Consider the following 14,877-nt stretch of genomic DNA (forward strand, 5'->3'; position numbering starts at 1 on the left):
AGCCTATGGCATAGGCTGATGCATCAACATGAACGTGAAAAGATCTTGCTCCAGTCACAGGCTTGCAAAATTGGAGCAAAAATTAATTGTTGCTTCAATTTTTGAAAAGCCTGCTCGCATTGTTCTATCCATTCAAATTTAGCAATGAGGATATACAATAGCTTAGCTATCACAGTATACATGTATATGAAGCACCTGTAGTACCCACAATGTCCCATGCCTGCACTTCTTTCATTTTCATTGGTCTCGGTAGTGTGGAAATTATTTGTATCTTTTTGTGATCAGTGGAAATCCCATTTTTGGACACAATGTGGCCCAAAATTTTACCTTGTCTTACCATGAAGACACATTTTTCAGGGTTTAAGCACATATGATAAGTTCTGCACTTTTCAAAGACTTTCCCTAGATGCGTTATGTGATCACTTCTCAGGTGAGAATGAACACAAAGATCATCCATGTATATCTCTAAAAATTGTCTGAGATATTCCTTGAATGCATGACTCATTAGTCTTTGAAAAGTGGTAGGTGCATTGGTCAGGTCGAAAGGCATTACCCTGTATGCAAATATGCCCCACTCTGTCGCAAAAGTTGTCTTATGCTGATCTTCTGCTTTGATGGTTAACTGGTTGTAGCCTGAGAACCCATCTAGAAAACTATAGGCCTTCTTCCTCGTAACTCTCTCAATAACATGATTTCTTATTGGTAGGGGATAGGTGTCTCGGATGGTGGTAGCATTTACCTATTTGAGGTTTACACGACACGCAATTTGCCATTCTTTTTGGGTACTACCACAATCGGAGACACCCAATCGGTGTGTTCAATCTTGTAGATAAACTCTGCATCCTTCAGTTTGTTTATCTCTTCGTTAATTTTCTTGGCAAAAGTATCATTGTATGTATAAGGACGTTTTTTGCATGGTCTGGCATCACTTTTAAGGGGTATCGTGTGTTGGTAGATCTCTGGATCTATCCCCTTTAGGTCTTTGTATGACCAAGCAAACACATCTTCTTCTAAGTGTATCTATGAGAAGCCGCTCTTCTTCTTTGGTGAGGTCCATGGCAATGTATGCCGGTTTAGGTTCCTCACCTGGTTCTGCTAAGTTTATGCATTTAGCTTTTTCAGGCCCATTATACAAAGTTCCAAGCTCTTTTGGGTCTCGTTTGGGTTTTTACACCACAATTTTTCTATCTTGAATAGTGTACTTCTTGTAGTGGGAAGGTACATCAAATTTATCATCATTTGATTCCTCATCAATTTCTAGTTCTGTTCTCCAAACTTCCTTCAAAGCTCATTTCAATCCATTATTCTTGTTTTTGCGCTCGGTTTTGGACAACTTCGTTGCTTTTTTGGAAATGCTTTCCGTTAATGATTTTTGTTTGTTCTTCCTTTTCATTTTTGTTTTGTTTGAGTCAGGTTTCATGTTCCTCTTTGATATCCCATCTTTAAGACAATCGGTTGCTTCAACCAACCTTAAGTACTACGTTTTGTCTTGTTTCATTTGTTCGTGTGTTTATTCCGATATCTACGCCGTCTTCGAGGGTTTTGGTTCGGAGAATCATAGTAGATCACTTGTCAATCCTTTTGTTTGATGTTCTGATCTGAGCTGCTAGAAAGCTCATCATCTGCGTTGTCCTCTAACAGCATATTCGTGGAGTCTTGGAATGCTTCTTCATTCATTTGGTCAAGGTCCCTTACTGAGATCTCATCCACTATGCATCAAAAATATGCAACCCCTTCCCTGTCAGGGACTTCCAATTCTGATTTTGGATTTAGGTTGACACTCATCATCTGGAATGGAATGATATCAAATCCTTCCTCATCACTGAATTTGGTTAGGGTCACCTCATTCACGTATCATCAAGAGTGGCCAGTATCTGCTACCATCCAAAAAGTTTGAACATCTCTTTTGGAAACGGCTCTAGTACATATGCCTCATCTTGTGTTGACCTATCATCAATGCAATCCTCTTTTCTTAAACTACCACCTTCATAAGCTTCACCTATCCAATTGTGAGCTTGGTTTTGTAGCCAAGCCGATATTTCTCCTTCTTGGTTAGTTGTGGAGTTTATTTCCTCTCCTTGGGTTCATTCCACATAGCTATGGTCCGTGACACTGATCTTTGTAGTGACATCCTTGTTTCTTAGGTAGATGTACTCGTAACCCCAATCTTGTACCATTTTTGAGCTGATGCATAAATGGTCTGCCCAATATGATATCAAAATTGCTACTCTCATCAAAATTCATAATGGCGAATGTGTGTTTAAATGAAATTCTGTAATAGGCTACTAAGATTTGCTCCAAAATATCAATAGGTCTCTCTAGATACCCATCTGCTAATTGAAATTTCATTCTAGTTCTCTGAACAGCAGGTTTTTCCCATTTTTTCCACATTTCTTTGGTGGCTATGGCTATTCCGGCTCCAGTATCCAATATTGTTATCGACTTTACGTCTTTGTACTCCACAGGAAGGGTAGTATTTCCTTCTTCTCCTTCACAATAATCTCCTACCTTGTTCACTGGCACTGGCTCATGTTTAGCTTGTTTCGAGATTTGGGTATTCAATGTTTTTTGAGAAGCATTTGGTGGTGGAATTACCATCCCTATTTTCTCCAAATTTTTTCCCACCTCTATCCAAAGATGAGGTCTCATATGTAGTAACTCTGATAGAATTAGCGTACAACGGATAGGGGATTACATCAGCTCATGAAGAGTTTTGGTATCCATCATCTTAGGGTTAGGCTTCATTGAGATGGTACTTTCTTTATCTCTGATCTGGTTTCATGGCTCTCGTTACCGCGTTTATCGGAATGGTTGGATCTGTTTCTGATCCACTTGAGCTTGACACGATTTTGATTTTGTTCATGGTTGCTTTCCCTTTGTTATCAGGGTTTTTTTGCCAATGCGGAATTAGATGGTCATTCGTACACCCCTCACAGAACCCAAAAAGTTTGATTTGTTCTCCTTTGTGTCGACAATCCTTGCCCAATGATCACCGCCACATTCATAGCATGGTCCTATAGGTGGTGGAGAAGCTTGTGGAGCCCCCATTGGTTGTCCTGTTCTAGGAAGATATCCCCTAGGTTTGTAGTTCTGGTTTGCCATGAACATAAGCATATTTTCATCAACCAAGTAATGGGTTTTTGTTGGTTGTGCTATGTATCAGGGATTTGGAATCTCTTCAGGAACCGTCCATGGAATTTGTCCCTCCAAAGCATATGCATTCTCGTCAAATCCATGCTCATAGATATCGTCTAGATCTTCTCGGTATGAAACTACCTAGACCATACTCTGATCAGAAGGTGCTTCTATAGGTTGAGAAATCCTTACCATGGCCCTGTTTTCCTAAGGTAAAGGAGGTTCATGCCCCAAAACATGTTGAGGTTTTTCCTACCCTTGGATTTGATTATTTGTCCCTACTTGGTATCTTGGAGAGGGTGGAAATTGCCCTCCATGTGGCCCGTACTGTCTCTCTCTAACATAGTTTCTATTATAGAAACATTCGTGGGTTTCAGTTTGTGCATTTTTGTTTGGTAGCACACCACTTCAGTACACGCGGTACATTTACTCCTGACCTCTGTTGAAGGCTGTGCCACTGAGTTGGATGATCTCCTCCACAAGTGTCACATTTTTAGGTGGGAGGTTGTCGTGTGTTTGGGTTTGTCCCATTTCCTTGGTTCATCCTTCTGATCACTTCCTCAATCATTTGATCAACATCCAACTCAGTTGGGTTTTGCCCGCCCAGTTTCATTGTGGACTCACTAATGGTTGAAGAGGTGCTACTCATCCCTTGGTCTGTGTCTTCTATCACCTCTCCATATGCCTTGCAATTGTCTACCAAATACAATCCCTCTTTCATGACTTGCTCAAAAGTAACACATGCTTTAAGTGCAAGTCTTTTTTGAGAGTGTCATTTTGCAACCCTTCTATGAAAAGGACTGACAGTCTCTCATCCTCAGGTAGTTATCATATATAAATAAGAATAAGGTGTCAGTGGGCAGGCACCCATAGCCTGGGCGGAGGGCCTTGTATGTACAAGAAAACAAGTGAGATACTCTCTCAACTTACACCCACTAGCTCGCTCAGTCGATCTGCATGTAACTGTATCGGCTCTGGTGGTAGACAATCATGCGTACCTATGCTAGAGCCTACATGTAGATCCCACAGATTACTTTTCATGGTCTGCAAAACTCCACTATGCATCATGCAAGTGTGAGCCATTGTACAACTGACAATCTCTACAAATGTTCCCACTACAACTGCTAGGTCGGTGGGCCTTGACACTAACAAGTCGTACATGAGATACCCAAACACTGATGAAACTTGCACAATCCTGGTTATCCTAACCACCTCAGTGCTAGTGTATACTCTACATCATCAGGACTAGCTATCACAAATGGATGTGTCGACTCTAACTCCTGGAGGACCACCTCCCACTCATCCATAGGGACCCGCTGCGAGTGTCCTGATATCACCTCATCAGCCTCTAGCATGAGCATATCAAAAAACTCCATAAAAGTCATCTCGGCATGTGCCTCTAGGGAGCAAACCCACTCTACCTTTGTCTGCACACACTTGGACAATGCATGTTGTCTCTCATTAGAGAAATCCCGCTTCACCTGTGCCACTGTAGAGTCCACTAACATGTCCTGCACAACTAAATGCTCTGTCTCTTGTGCATATTGGAGCTCACTCATGAAGGAGACGGTCTAGTCTCTCCCTCCTTGCATGTCATGGTAGTAATGGAGACTATATTGTCTCGCACCAGAGAAAACTGCAGTGGGTGTAGAATGTATGACCTAGCACCTCGCGCAGTGACTAGACGACCCAACTTCATCTGGAGAGACTGCTCTTGAAGCATTATCTGACATCCATTGTCTCTTAGGTGTCTCACTAAGATCAAGCTATGTGCAATCCCAAGAACATAACGGACATGTGTAAGCGATAAGATGCACTACCGGGTAGTAACAGATATATATCTCCCGCACCCTCTATGTCATATGCTGAACATCAGCCAGATGAACACGACCATAACTCCCACTAGCAAAATTTGATGAGCTGGTCACGGCATGGTGTGACATGAAATGCCACAGACTCATCTAGCAACCATTGGGAGCAAGTGCCATCTCTAGCATACATGTATCGTGGGTGGAGACTAGAGTTAAGTGTGACATCACCATCATTGGCATATGTAGCCATCTCTCTAGTCTGTGTCATAACTATCTATGCATCACATATATGTCTCCACTGTTGTCTCAAGCATCTAAAACAACAGCGCCTAATGTGCCCTATGACCACAATACCAACATCGCATATGTTGGGAATATCGAGACCTCTTTCTCTCATGAGTCGTCAGTGTAGACTCAAATGTGTCACACATCATGTCAATGCGTACACGTCAAAAATGGTAAATCACTCGACCACTACGCTAATCAAACATAAACCAACCAGTAGCTCAATAGTGAAAACCTGTAACCTGCATGCTATAGTCTCACGCTCAAAATATGCGTCGATGTGAGGAAATGAGAAAAAATCAAAGGAAACCTGTAACCACTTTGAGCATACCATAAATGCACTCCTAGGAGAGTGGGTACAAGAACACTAAACCCGTGTCCAAGCGTCAAAGTGAAAGTAAACACTCGATCATTGTCAAAGTGGGAATAAATTGACCACTATACAATCATGAAACCTTGATCAAACTGAATCAAACCCGATTCTCACATATGCATAAAACCAACTCCACAATCTGCAAACTTTGCAAGCACACAATCTGGGACAAATGGCTCAACTGAGAGTAAAGGGCATAACCATATAGGCAAGTAGAGAGAAAACTGGCTCAAAATGCATCCCACAAAAAAAAATTCTGCAAAAAACCTATGACTATCTATATGTAGCCACACAAGCCATATGCAATCTTCACTCCTACGAGAGTGGTTATAAGAACACTAAATTGTGTCCAAATTGACAAAACCTGTCAAAGTGAGAGTAAACACTCGATGAAAGTGGGATTCAAACTCGACCACTAAACCATCAAAAAGTAGGTTGCAAATACGTGCAAAACAGGGCGAGAATTTGGGGACAAACGGACAGATTTTCCCCTGTATTTTGAGAAAAATCTCACCAAAAATTTGTACCAAAACAAACACTCAGTGTCTCACTAAACAGATCCACAAATGGCATATATGCACTGCCAAACCCTAGTAAACTGGCTCACTCTTGAACGAGTGGCTCTATGGACCTGTATCTGTAAAAATGCTAAAAACCTGTGAACCTGCTACCTCCGAGCTATGGCTAGCTCAAATTGTACCCACAAATGCATACATATAATGAAACTCCACAAACCCGTGCTAGAAACTACTCTCTGAACTGCCCCACACAATCATACATAGTTTGCATTGCAAGAAAGTGCAAATTGTGCATAACTCCCTGTAACCCAGCACACTACCTCGTTGATTGGAAAGAACGTTGACTGAAAACCAAGCGCAAAGCACAACCAACTGTTTGACGTCACAATCACCGTTTGAGAGTTGCGCTTGCGGGTAAAACTGCTTTGTATTGGACCATCACAACCGCTATGCATCTGTATGTTCCGTCAAAGCTAGAAACTGGAGAATCGTCAAAGCCGTAATGACCGAGTTGAACACTACAAGAGGTACTTCACATTAGCAACGCTCGCAGTGCGACGCTCAAAAGTGAAAACCCACGGCGTTGCTATGGTCATCGCTCTGGGCGTCTGCGTTGCATTTATACGCCCGTATAACAAAAATTATACGTATAAAACGTCAATATATGCCGTATTTTTGAATAATACCCGAATACCCGTATAAAACAGTTTTCGATCGAGATATTTGTCGATCGAAAATAATTTTGATCGAAAAATATCTCGATCGAAAAAGTCTATATATATACAATCGTCATCGTATTCGATCAAAAAGCATTTTGGACTTTTTGGGAGTTTGCAGAGCTTGGAGCTTTTGAGAGATTAGCAGATAGCGATAGCCTCTTCGGTTTACAGCGGTTTTCAGGTATATTTTTTAAATTTTCAGTAAATACTAACTTTTTTTGTGTTGTGCCAGACTTGTGTGGTGCAGTAGTTTCGACTCTCACCACAAAGTTGACTTGCAGCTCGTAGGCCACTTCGTGGTGTGTATCCATATGGCTCACTCCAGAGGTGTGTAGAATATAGTCTCCTTTCCCGTGGTGTGTAGTTATATGACTCACTCCAGGGAAGGCTTAGGGTAAATTTAGATTCTCACTCATATGGTGTAGTAGTATATCTCTCACCATAGAGATGAGTTAGGATTAGAGGTTGACTCATGGAGTGTAGTAGGCATGATGCTACACCTCTCACTTCAGAGTGGCCTATAAAATTTACAATCTTAAAGTAAACCATTGTTTATTATTCTACATAGAAGCACAAAGATTAATGTTCGTCATTTTAAGAGTGCAGAGATGCATACTTTATGCCCTCTTCATCTTAATGTGACTTTTGTTATTTTTGTGCTTCTATTTCTGTAGTAGCATCATTGTTCATCAGCAGATGAGTTGGTGTTACTCTGAACATAGATATATACAACAATTGATTTACATTTGAGATTGTTGAGCTGTTTGTTGATGGTTGTGTTGTGCGTTCCACACACTCCATTAGAAATAGCTTATAAAATTTACAATTTTAGATTAAGTTTTTCTGTCATATGTATTACATAGAAACACAAGCGTTACCACTCGTTATATTAAGAGTGAAGAGATGCATATTTTCATGCCCTCTTCATCTTAATGTGACATACTGGTTACTCGTGTGTTTCATATTCCAAAAGAACATCATTTTCCATCATTAAATGACTTGGTGTTGTTTTGGATGTAAACACATACGATAGGTAACTTACATTTGCAATTGTTAATTTATCCGTTGATAGTTGTGTTGTGAGTTCCACACACTTTATCAGGGATTAGATTGATAAAAACTATCAATCTATTTTACAACAGCATCCAGGACTTGTGTTGAGAATATCTCACACTAGCTAAGCTGTTCACATGTACGATTTTCCAATCCTTTAGATGTAATTTCTTTCATCATCTCACACTTTTGCAAATAGCAGGGTCCAGTTCTTGTGCTGAGAGAATCTCACACTCCTGGCCTGTTTCTCTCTCTCTCTCTCTCTCTCTCTCTCTCTCTCTCTCTCTCTCTCTCTCTCTCTCTCTCTCTCTCTCTCTCTCTCTCTCTCTCTCTCTCTCTAATTTAATTTTCATGGTCGATTCGCACAATGTGGTTTGTAATCATAATATTTTCTCTTTAATTTGCAATAATTTAATGTTGTTTAATAAATTTGTATCATCATTTAATATATATAGGGTTAACACCCATTATATAATAACTATGTTACTATGGTGTACAATCTTTTCGTAAGATTCTTAATTTATAATTTTGTCATACAGATATGGCAGACACGAAGCTAGCGAAACATCAACAAAAGTTCGTATCCGAAGTGATTGTGAGACATTTTCATTACATGTCAGAGGCAGAGATTAGGCGTTGTTTAAACCCTGTCGCTCCATTGCATTTTTATCAGCTTATAGAGACTCTGACTAAGTTTGTGTTTGAGCAGCTCCAGACAGAGTTTGCACCAGCTATTTTTGACATAGCCCTCCTGACATCAGGTGGTTTAGTAAACATGGTCAAACAAACCATTGGATAGATCATGAGAACCTTTCAAGAACGGAAAAATCCTGCAATTACTTCCTTGCCAAACATAGCTGAGCGCATACATCTTATGCAACAGCTTTATACGGAGTTCAAGAGCAAGGAAAAGTTAGAAAGAGCACCAAAGCGTGCAAGAGTGGAAGCCAGCTCTTTCGAAGCTGCTGTTGAACCAGAAATCCTTCTTAGAATAGAGCCTGTAGCGTCATCCGTTGTTGCATTAGACCTCTCTTAGCTACAACCTATTTTACACCTTTTAGCCGACACAGTTGTCTTCAATATCCAAGCTCCACAGCTGGGAGAGGGAAGATGGGCACATGTGAAGCGTGTGGGTGTCACACATCCCGCTTTCAAAGATCAAGTGTATGCTGCAAAAGTGTTCAAAGTACACTTACATGGGCCCACCATGGAGAAACAGGTCAAAGACAAAGCAACAATTTTGGATATTTCACATCGTGGTATTATATACCCTCTTGCCATGGTGCGCCACGTGGAGCGGCCTATGCTCATTTCACGATTTTGGAATGGCGGCCATGTGGAGCAATGGATCAAAGAATGCACTGCAGACGAAAGCCAACCTGTCATTCGCGATTACGTACTCACTGCAGGAACAATAGAGCTATTCCAGGAGAATATTTTGCAAATCATCAATGCTCTCCTCCAAACTCTGAAGTATATACATATGCATAAGTACCTCCACAATGATCTACGCTCTCGCAATATGATGCTGCATTTTGGCGAAAAAGGTGTTTACGCCGGCATTGTGGATTGGGGTTCATGCACCAAAACAAATACGACAGCCGGTTTTCCTCCTCTACGCGATATGCAGATAGAAACTAGAAAACAATATGAGAGAGATTATCCATGGGCAGCCCCCGAATGTATATCTAGTAATCCTCCCTCTTGGACCAAAGCTATGGATATTTATTCCATGTGTCATACATGTAAACGCATTTTGAAGTGCTTACCAGAGCCCCAAGAACAAAGCAAGAGACATTTTTTGAGTAATGTACTTGCTCATCTGGAAACCGGCAAGCTCGTTCACCCCAAAACCCGGCCTAATGCTTTTGATCTCTCCTTATGTTTAAATGGTGCCCATAGAGTGGGTTACAACATTGTAATGACATCTGGCTTACGACCAGTTGATGATTAATGAAAACGCAGTCTCATGATTTCATCATTGTTTTACTTTTGGTGTCAGATTTAATTGTATGTTTAATTGAGCAAAAATTCTATGTTTGTGATTCGATATACTCTCCAATGTCAAATTAATTGAATGGGTATTTAAAAGTAATGACATGTTCACGTGATATATGTAGATATGGAAGAAGAACTCAACCACGCTGAAGCTCAAGCAATTTTTAAAGAAGAACAAGTTAGATGTGGACAAGCAGATCTTACTATTGCCAACATTGAAGAAGATGAATATGAGCTGCAGGGAAACCATTAACCCTTAAAGAGTGCAACCATTAACCCTTAAAGAGTGCAACCATTGAAGAAGATGAATCTGAGTTGCAGGGCAACCGATTACCCTTAAAGAGTGCAAAAATCTTTTCCCTAATCACTTTGTACGCCATCAACTATTTCAAATAAGTGGCAATGCAAAAGATAGAGCTCCGTTAAAGCTCTCTGATTTGCAACATAAAGGACTGTCACGTGTATTGCTACAAAGGTTTATACAACAAGAGAGATGCCTACCAAACAACAACCAAGTAGCAATTTACTTTATCCAACAATGCTATGTTTGATATGTTTCGCTGAAGAGAGTGGATTGGTCAGATCGTCTAGGCACCGCTAGCGTTGGACGTGGACGCATTGCAAAAAAGGTGGCAGCACGCAATGCAAATAATCCAATGCCTCCTCGCAAGCGTCCTACTGTTTTACTTCCTGAAGAGTCAAAAACACTGACTGAATTAGCCAGCCAAGGACAAGACCTTGCCAGCCAAGGAGAAACACCGGACATGCTTCATGGCCTGATTCTTGAGCTTGAAATAGAGTTAAGTGATGCACCAGCAAAGCTTCAACGATATGAATCATTGTATGGACCTTTGCCAGATGATACTACCACTTCACATAAAGATGTCGCTGAACCATCCCATGAGCTAGGAATTATAGATTTTACCATAGACGAACTTATAGCAAATCTATCAAACTCATAAGTCACTCAGAAGCTTTTTGTAATCTCAAAATTATATCAAACTCTTTTCGATTGAGTAATTTCCCAAAACCTTGTTGTAATTTCAAACCTACATCGACTTTATGTAATTTTTATTTGACAAGATATTATCGGCAGTTTATTATTTTCAACTTAAGAGACCACATCTCTTAATTGTGTATATATTTGAGTGTGAGTGAATATGTGTGTCTGAGAGAGAGAGAGAGAAAGAGAGAGAGAGGCTTTGATGTGAACGACAACGAGATAACATTTTATTTCATCATATACAAAAACTTGTTGAGTAAGTATTACAATGGTACTCTCACAAATCATCTCCATCTGCAAAAACTGCAACCATATCATCTACTTCGTCCATATCTAAGCATTCTGAAACTATCTCCCATTCCATATCATCATCATCAACAACTTCTGCAGAATAGTTTCATGCGTTTGGAAGACTCCATATTGCTTTTGAGCGGCTCTAGTTGCAATGTTTTGAGGCTTATAAATAAGTCTCATATTGCAAAAAACATACACCAAATCAGCAGCCCGTTTAGTAGGTAGTCTGTTTCTCTTTTTAGTGTACACAAAGTCGAATGCTGACCAGTTTCGCTCACAACTTCCACTTGATGTAGCTACTGATAAAACTCTAACTGCAATGTGTTGCAACTCCACTTTCTCTCCACCATACTCCTTTCACCATAAAGGTGCACTTGTTTTTCCAATGGCATCTATATGCCTCGGATCCTGAAACATACCAGTTCTGTTGGCATAATCTACTCGCTGATGAAAAGCTACTTTCCATCTTCGTGCCCTAAGAGTTGGGAGCACACTGTTTTGAAGTCGGACATAACTTCTTTGTTGGCAGATTGCTAATGCATTTGAAACTTAGGATCCAATACAAAAGCCGCACCATGCAATGGCGTATGCAACTACACCCAACGTTTGTTAACAATTGTAATCATGGTAGCTTTATCCTTTGCACCAAAACTGACATTTTCTCTTAGCTTGCATATAGCCTCTAACATATACTAGTAGACCCGATCAAAAATAACAGAATCTGTCTCAACTTCTGTCAAAAGATCTACAAATGGCTTTGACACAGTTACTATTCTTTCTACATTACGCCAAAAGACTGGCGAGTTTACTATTTGCGCACATCGACCAGCTGCTTCCTGATAACTTGGTGTTGGCGGTCGTAGCATAGAGCTCAACCCACCGACATAATGTCAATACGGTGTATCGGAACCCGGCTAGTGCATGGAGGCGTGGATGCACCAAATGTGATAGCTTGAGGACTCTAGGAAGAGGGGAAAAGCATGGGAATAGAAGAGGGAAAGCTCGGGAAGCTAGATCTACACACACACACACTCAACCTACACTCTAACTCTCTACACATGAGGACATTGATGCTTCCCTTGCTCTCATCTCAAGCACACACACTATAATCACACATTAAGCACACACACACGGAAGCCTAATTAGATCAATGCATGCAATACACGTACACACACACTCTAATCTAGCACACATGTGAAGCTAGAATGCTCCAACAAGAGGGAAACTTGAGAGAGAAGAGGAGATTAAGACTTAATCAAGCAACAACAACACACATAAGCATGAAAGACAAGAGCAAGTAGAGAGACTTAGCTTCCATTAACCCCAAACGTCGGCTACATGTGTATGAGGAAGCTCCAAGCTCCATAGTCACTCTTCTTCTTCTCCACACTCACCTCACACTCTCTTGAGCTCTCTTTGCTCTCCAACAGTTGGATCTTCTAAGAATTCCCTTTCACATCTGGTGAATTGAGTTATATACAAAGAGCTTCTAAAAATGGGCAGCCGGCCAAAAGTGTAAATGCATGTAATAGGCATCTAGGCTCATCTACTCATAGACGTACAAAGTGGAACTCAAGTAGAGCCCGTAGATACAAAGAATATGTGTATACACATATGTGTACACACCAATGAAGCACAATGCATGTCGTTGGCGCTCGCCCGTCAACACTCTCCCCTTCCTAATTTCGCGCACGTCCTCGGGCACCCGTAAGAGTCGTCGGAGAGGTGATGAATGTGGCTGCACAAAAGATAATTTCATTAAGGTGCATGCTAGTCCAACATAAGAGTGAGAGTGCATAATAAAAGAGAAGCAATGAATAGCATCAACCACATTAGAGTTTTGCAAAGCAAGCATAGCAATTGTAAGGTACATTAGATGGTCAAGTGTACGCATTTCATTAAAGTCCAAGCTTATTGGAAGTACTGCATGAGTTAGCAAAAGGTGTCCGAGTTTTAATCTAAGGTCTCAACTATGCCAAGTCTAAGAAGTGAAATTAGCATGCTTAATAAGAAACAAACATCTAAATGGCACTAGAGCTAGGCTTGGGCGCTTTTCAAGTAGTAAACAAATATGAGAATCTTTGAATTTCAAGTGGAAGAGGCTTCATTTTCCTTTTGATTTTATGCAAACATAGGAATTTAAAGCACATGGCGACCATCCAAGAGTGAGATAAGCATCGACCTTGGTTCCTTGTATGACTACAAGGCCTTCTCCAAGAGTCTACTAGTTCACTCAAGGCATGGCTACCCCCTAACAATCCAAGGCATCGGTTTAGGGCCTTGACCAAGCGAGCCAAGGTGATTCCCCTCACCTGCCAAAGACCACTAAGGCGATAGGCCGTACACATAAACATAGACTTTATTTTTCATTTGGTAGCCCTTTGTTTTGGCATTTTTTGGTTGGATTTCTCTTCCAAAGTGTATGATGCAATCTCATAAAGTGTAACCAAATGAAACAAGCTTGCACATAGAACTAGTACACCTAAATGCTTGTCAATCATTGAGTGGAAATTAAAAACCTAGAGCTAGCAATGTCATGAACTAGGATTAACACAAGGTCACAAATGCATACCCATGATTACTAAAAATAAGGTCAAACTTAAATTAATGACTTGCACCAAAACACCTAGATGGAAACTTGCAAAAGCTAGCCTAGCTTGCAAAAACTCATGTGGTTGTGCACTTTATGCACATCAAGGAAAATGTAGTGATAAGAGGAGAAAGAGGCACTCATGGAAAAAGTACACCTGTAATGGGGTGGATCCTCGTATCCGGATGTGACGATAGACCCCAATATCAATGGAGATGGCCCACCAAATGCAAATCGCCGGGAGTAAATGTCAAACTAGTCCGCATGCTTCTTTTTCCTACACAAAAGTAAGACACGAAGCACAATACCTCGAGGGGCATATCAGCAGGAAAAGAAGCAATAGTGAAAACAAAATAAAAGTCCTAAACTAAGGTCTGAAAACCTAGATATCCAGAGGGAAAAACCCAGTGGGAAAAAGTGCCTCTAGTATATGCGCATGTGTCTAGTGCACCATGATCAATCAATACAAATCAAAGTCGCGTGCGACTAGAACGAATAAGAGAACCATCTCCAAATAAAAGGATAGCTCTCTGTCTAACGGTCAAACGCTAGCTAGCACCTAGATCTATACATGTGGTCTCCCCGCTAAAGGAAAAATATCATGTCTAGGGATGACATCAGCCTCTATGTCACTGGTCATAGGTCTCGGAAGCTCATGTATCACTAGTACACTCCTACATAGCTCTATGTCTCTATGATGGTCAATAGAAATCTGACTCGAGCTAGTGCTAGGGTCTACGTGTGATAAACTAGGGGGAAGGCTCTTCGATAGCCAGATCTGCAATGCTCACGCTCTCATAGGGATATCGGTATGAGCTCGTCTAGCATGTCTGTGTGTGCATCTATCTCTAGGACATGCTCGCTGCTATGGAGGGGCTAGCCTCTCTATGGGCCGTCTTGTCTCTCAACATCTAGCTCGTGGAGGTCTCGCGCTAGGGTATGATCTTGTATGCGCCGGGTATGCTACCATTTGTGGCCTAGGTACCCAAACATGTCTCTGTCCCTCGAAATAGTCATGTGCCTCAAGTGACCACCTCGATGTGAGCCAACCATGTGAAAGTCCGTCATCGGTCATATGGCTCTCTATAAACACAATCG

The sequence above is a fragment of the Adiantum capillus-veneris genome, chromosome 14 (genome assembly GCF_014529385.1).
Source record: "Adiantum capillus-veneris isolate H3 chromosome 14, ASM1452938v2, whole genome shotgun sequence".
Classification (NCBI taxonomy): Eukaryota; Viridiplantae; Streptophyta; class Polypodiopsida; order Polypodiales; family Pteridaceae; genus Adiantum; species Adiantum capillus-veneris.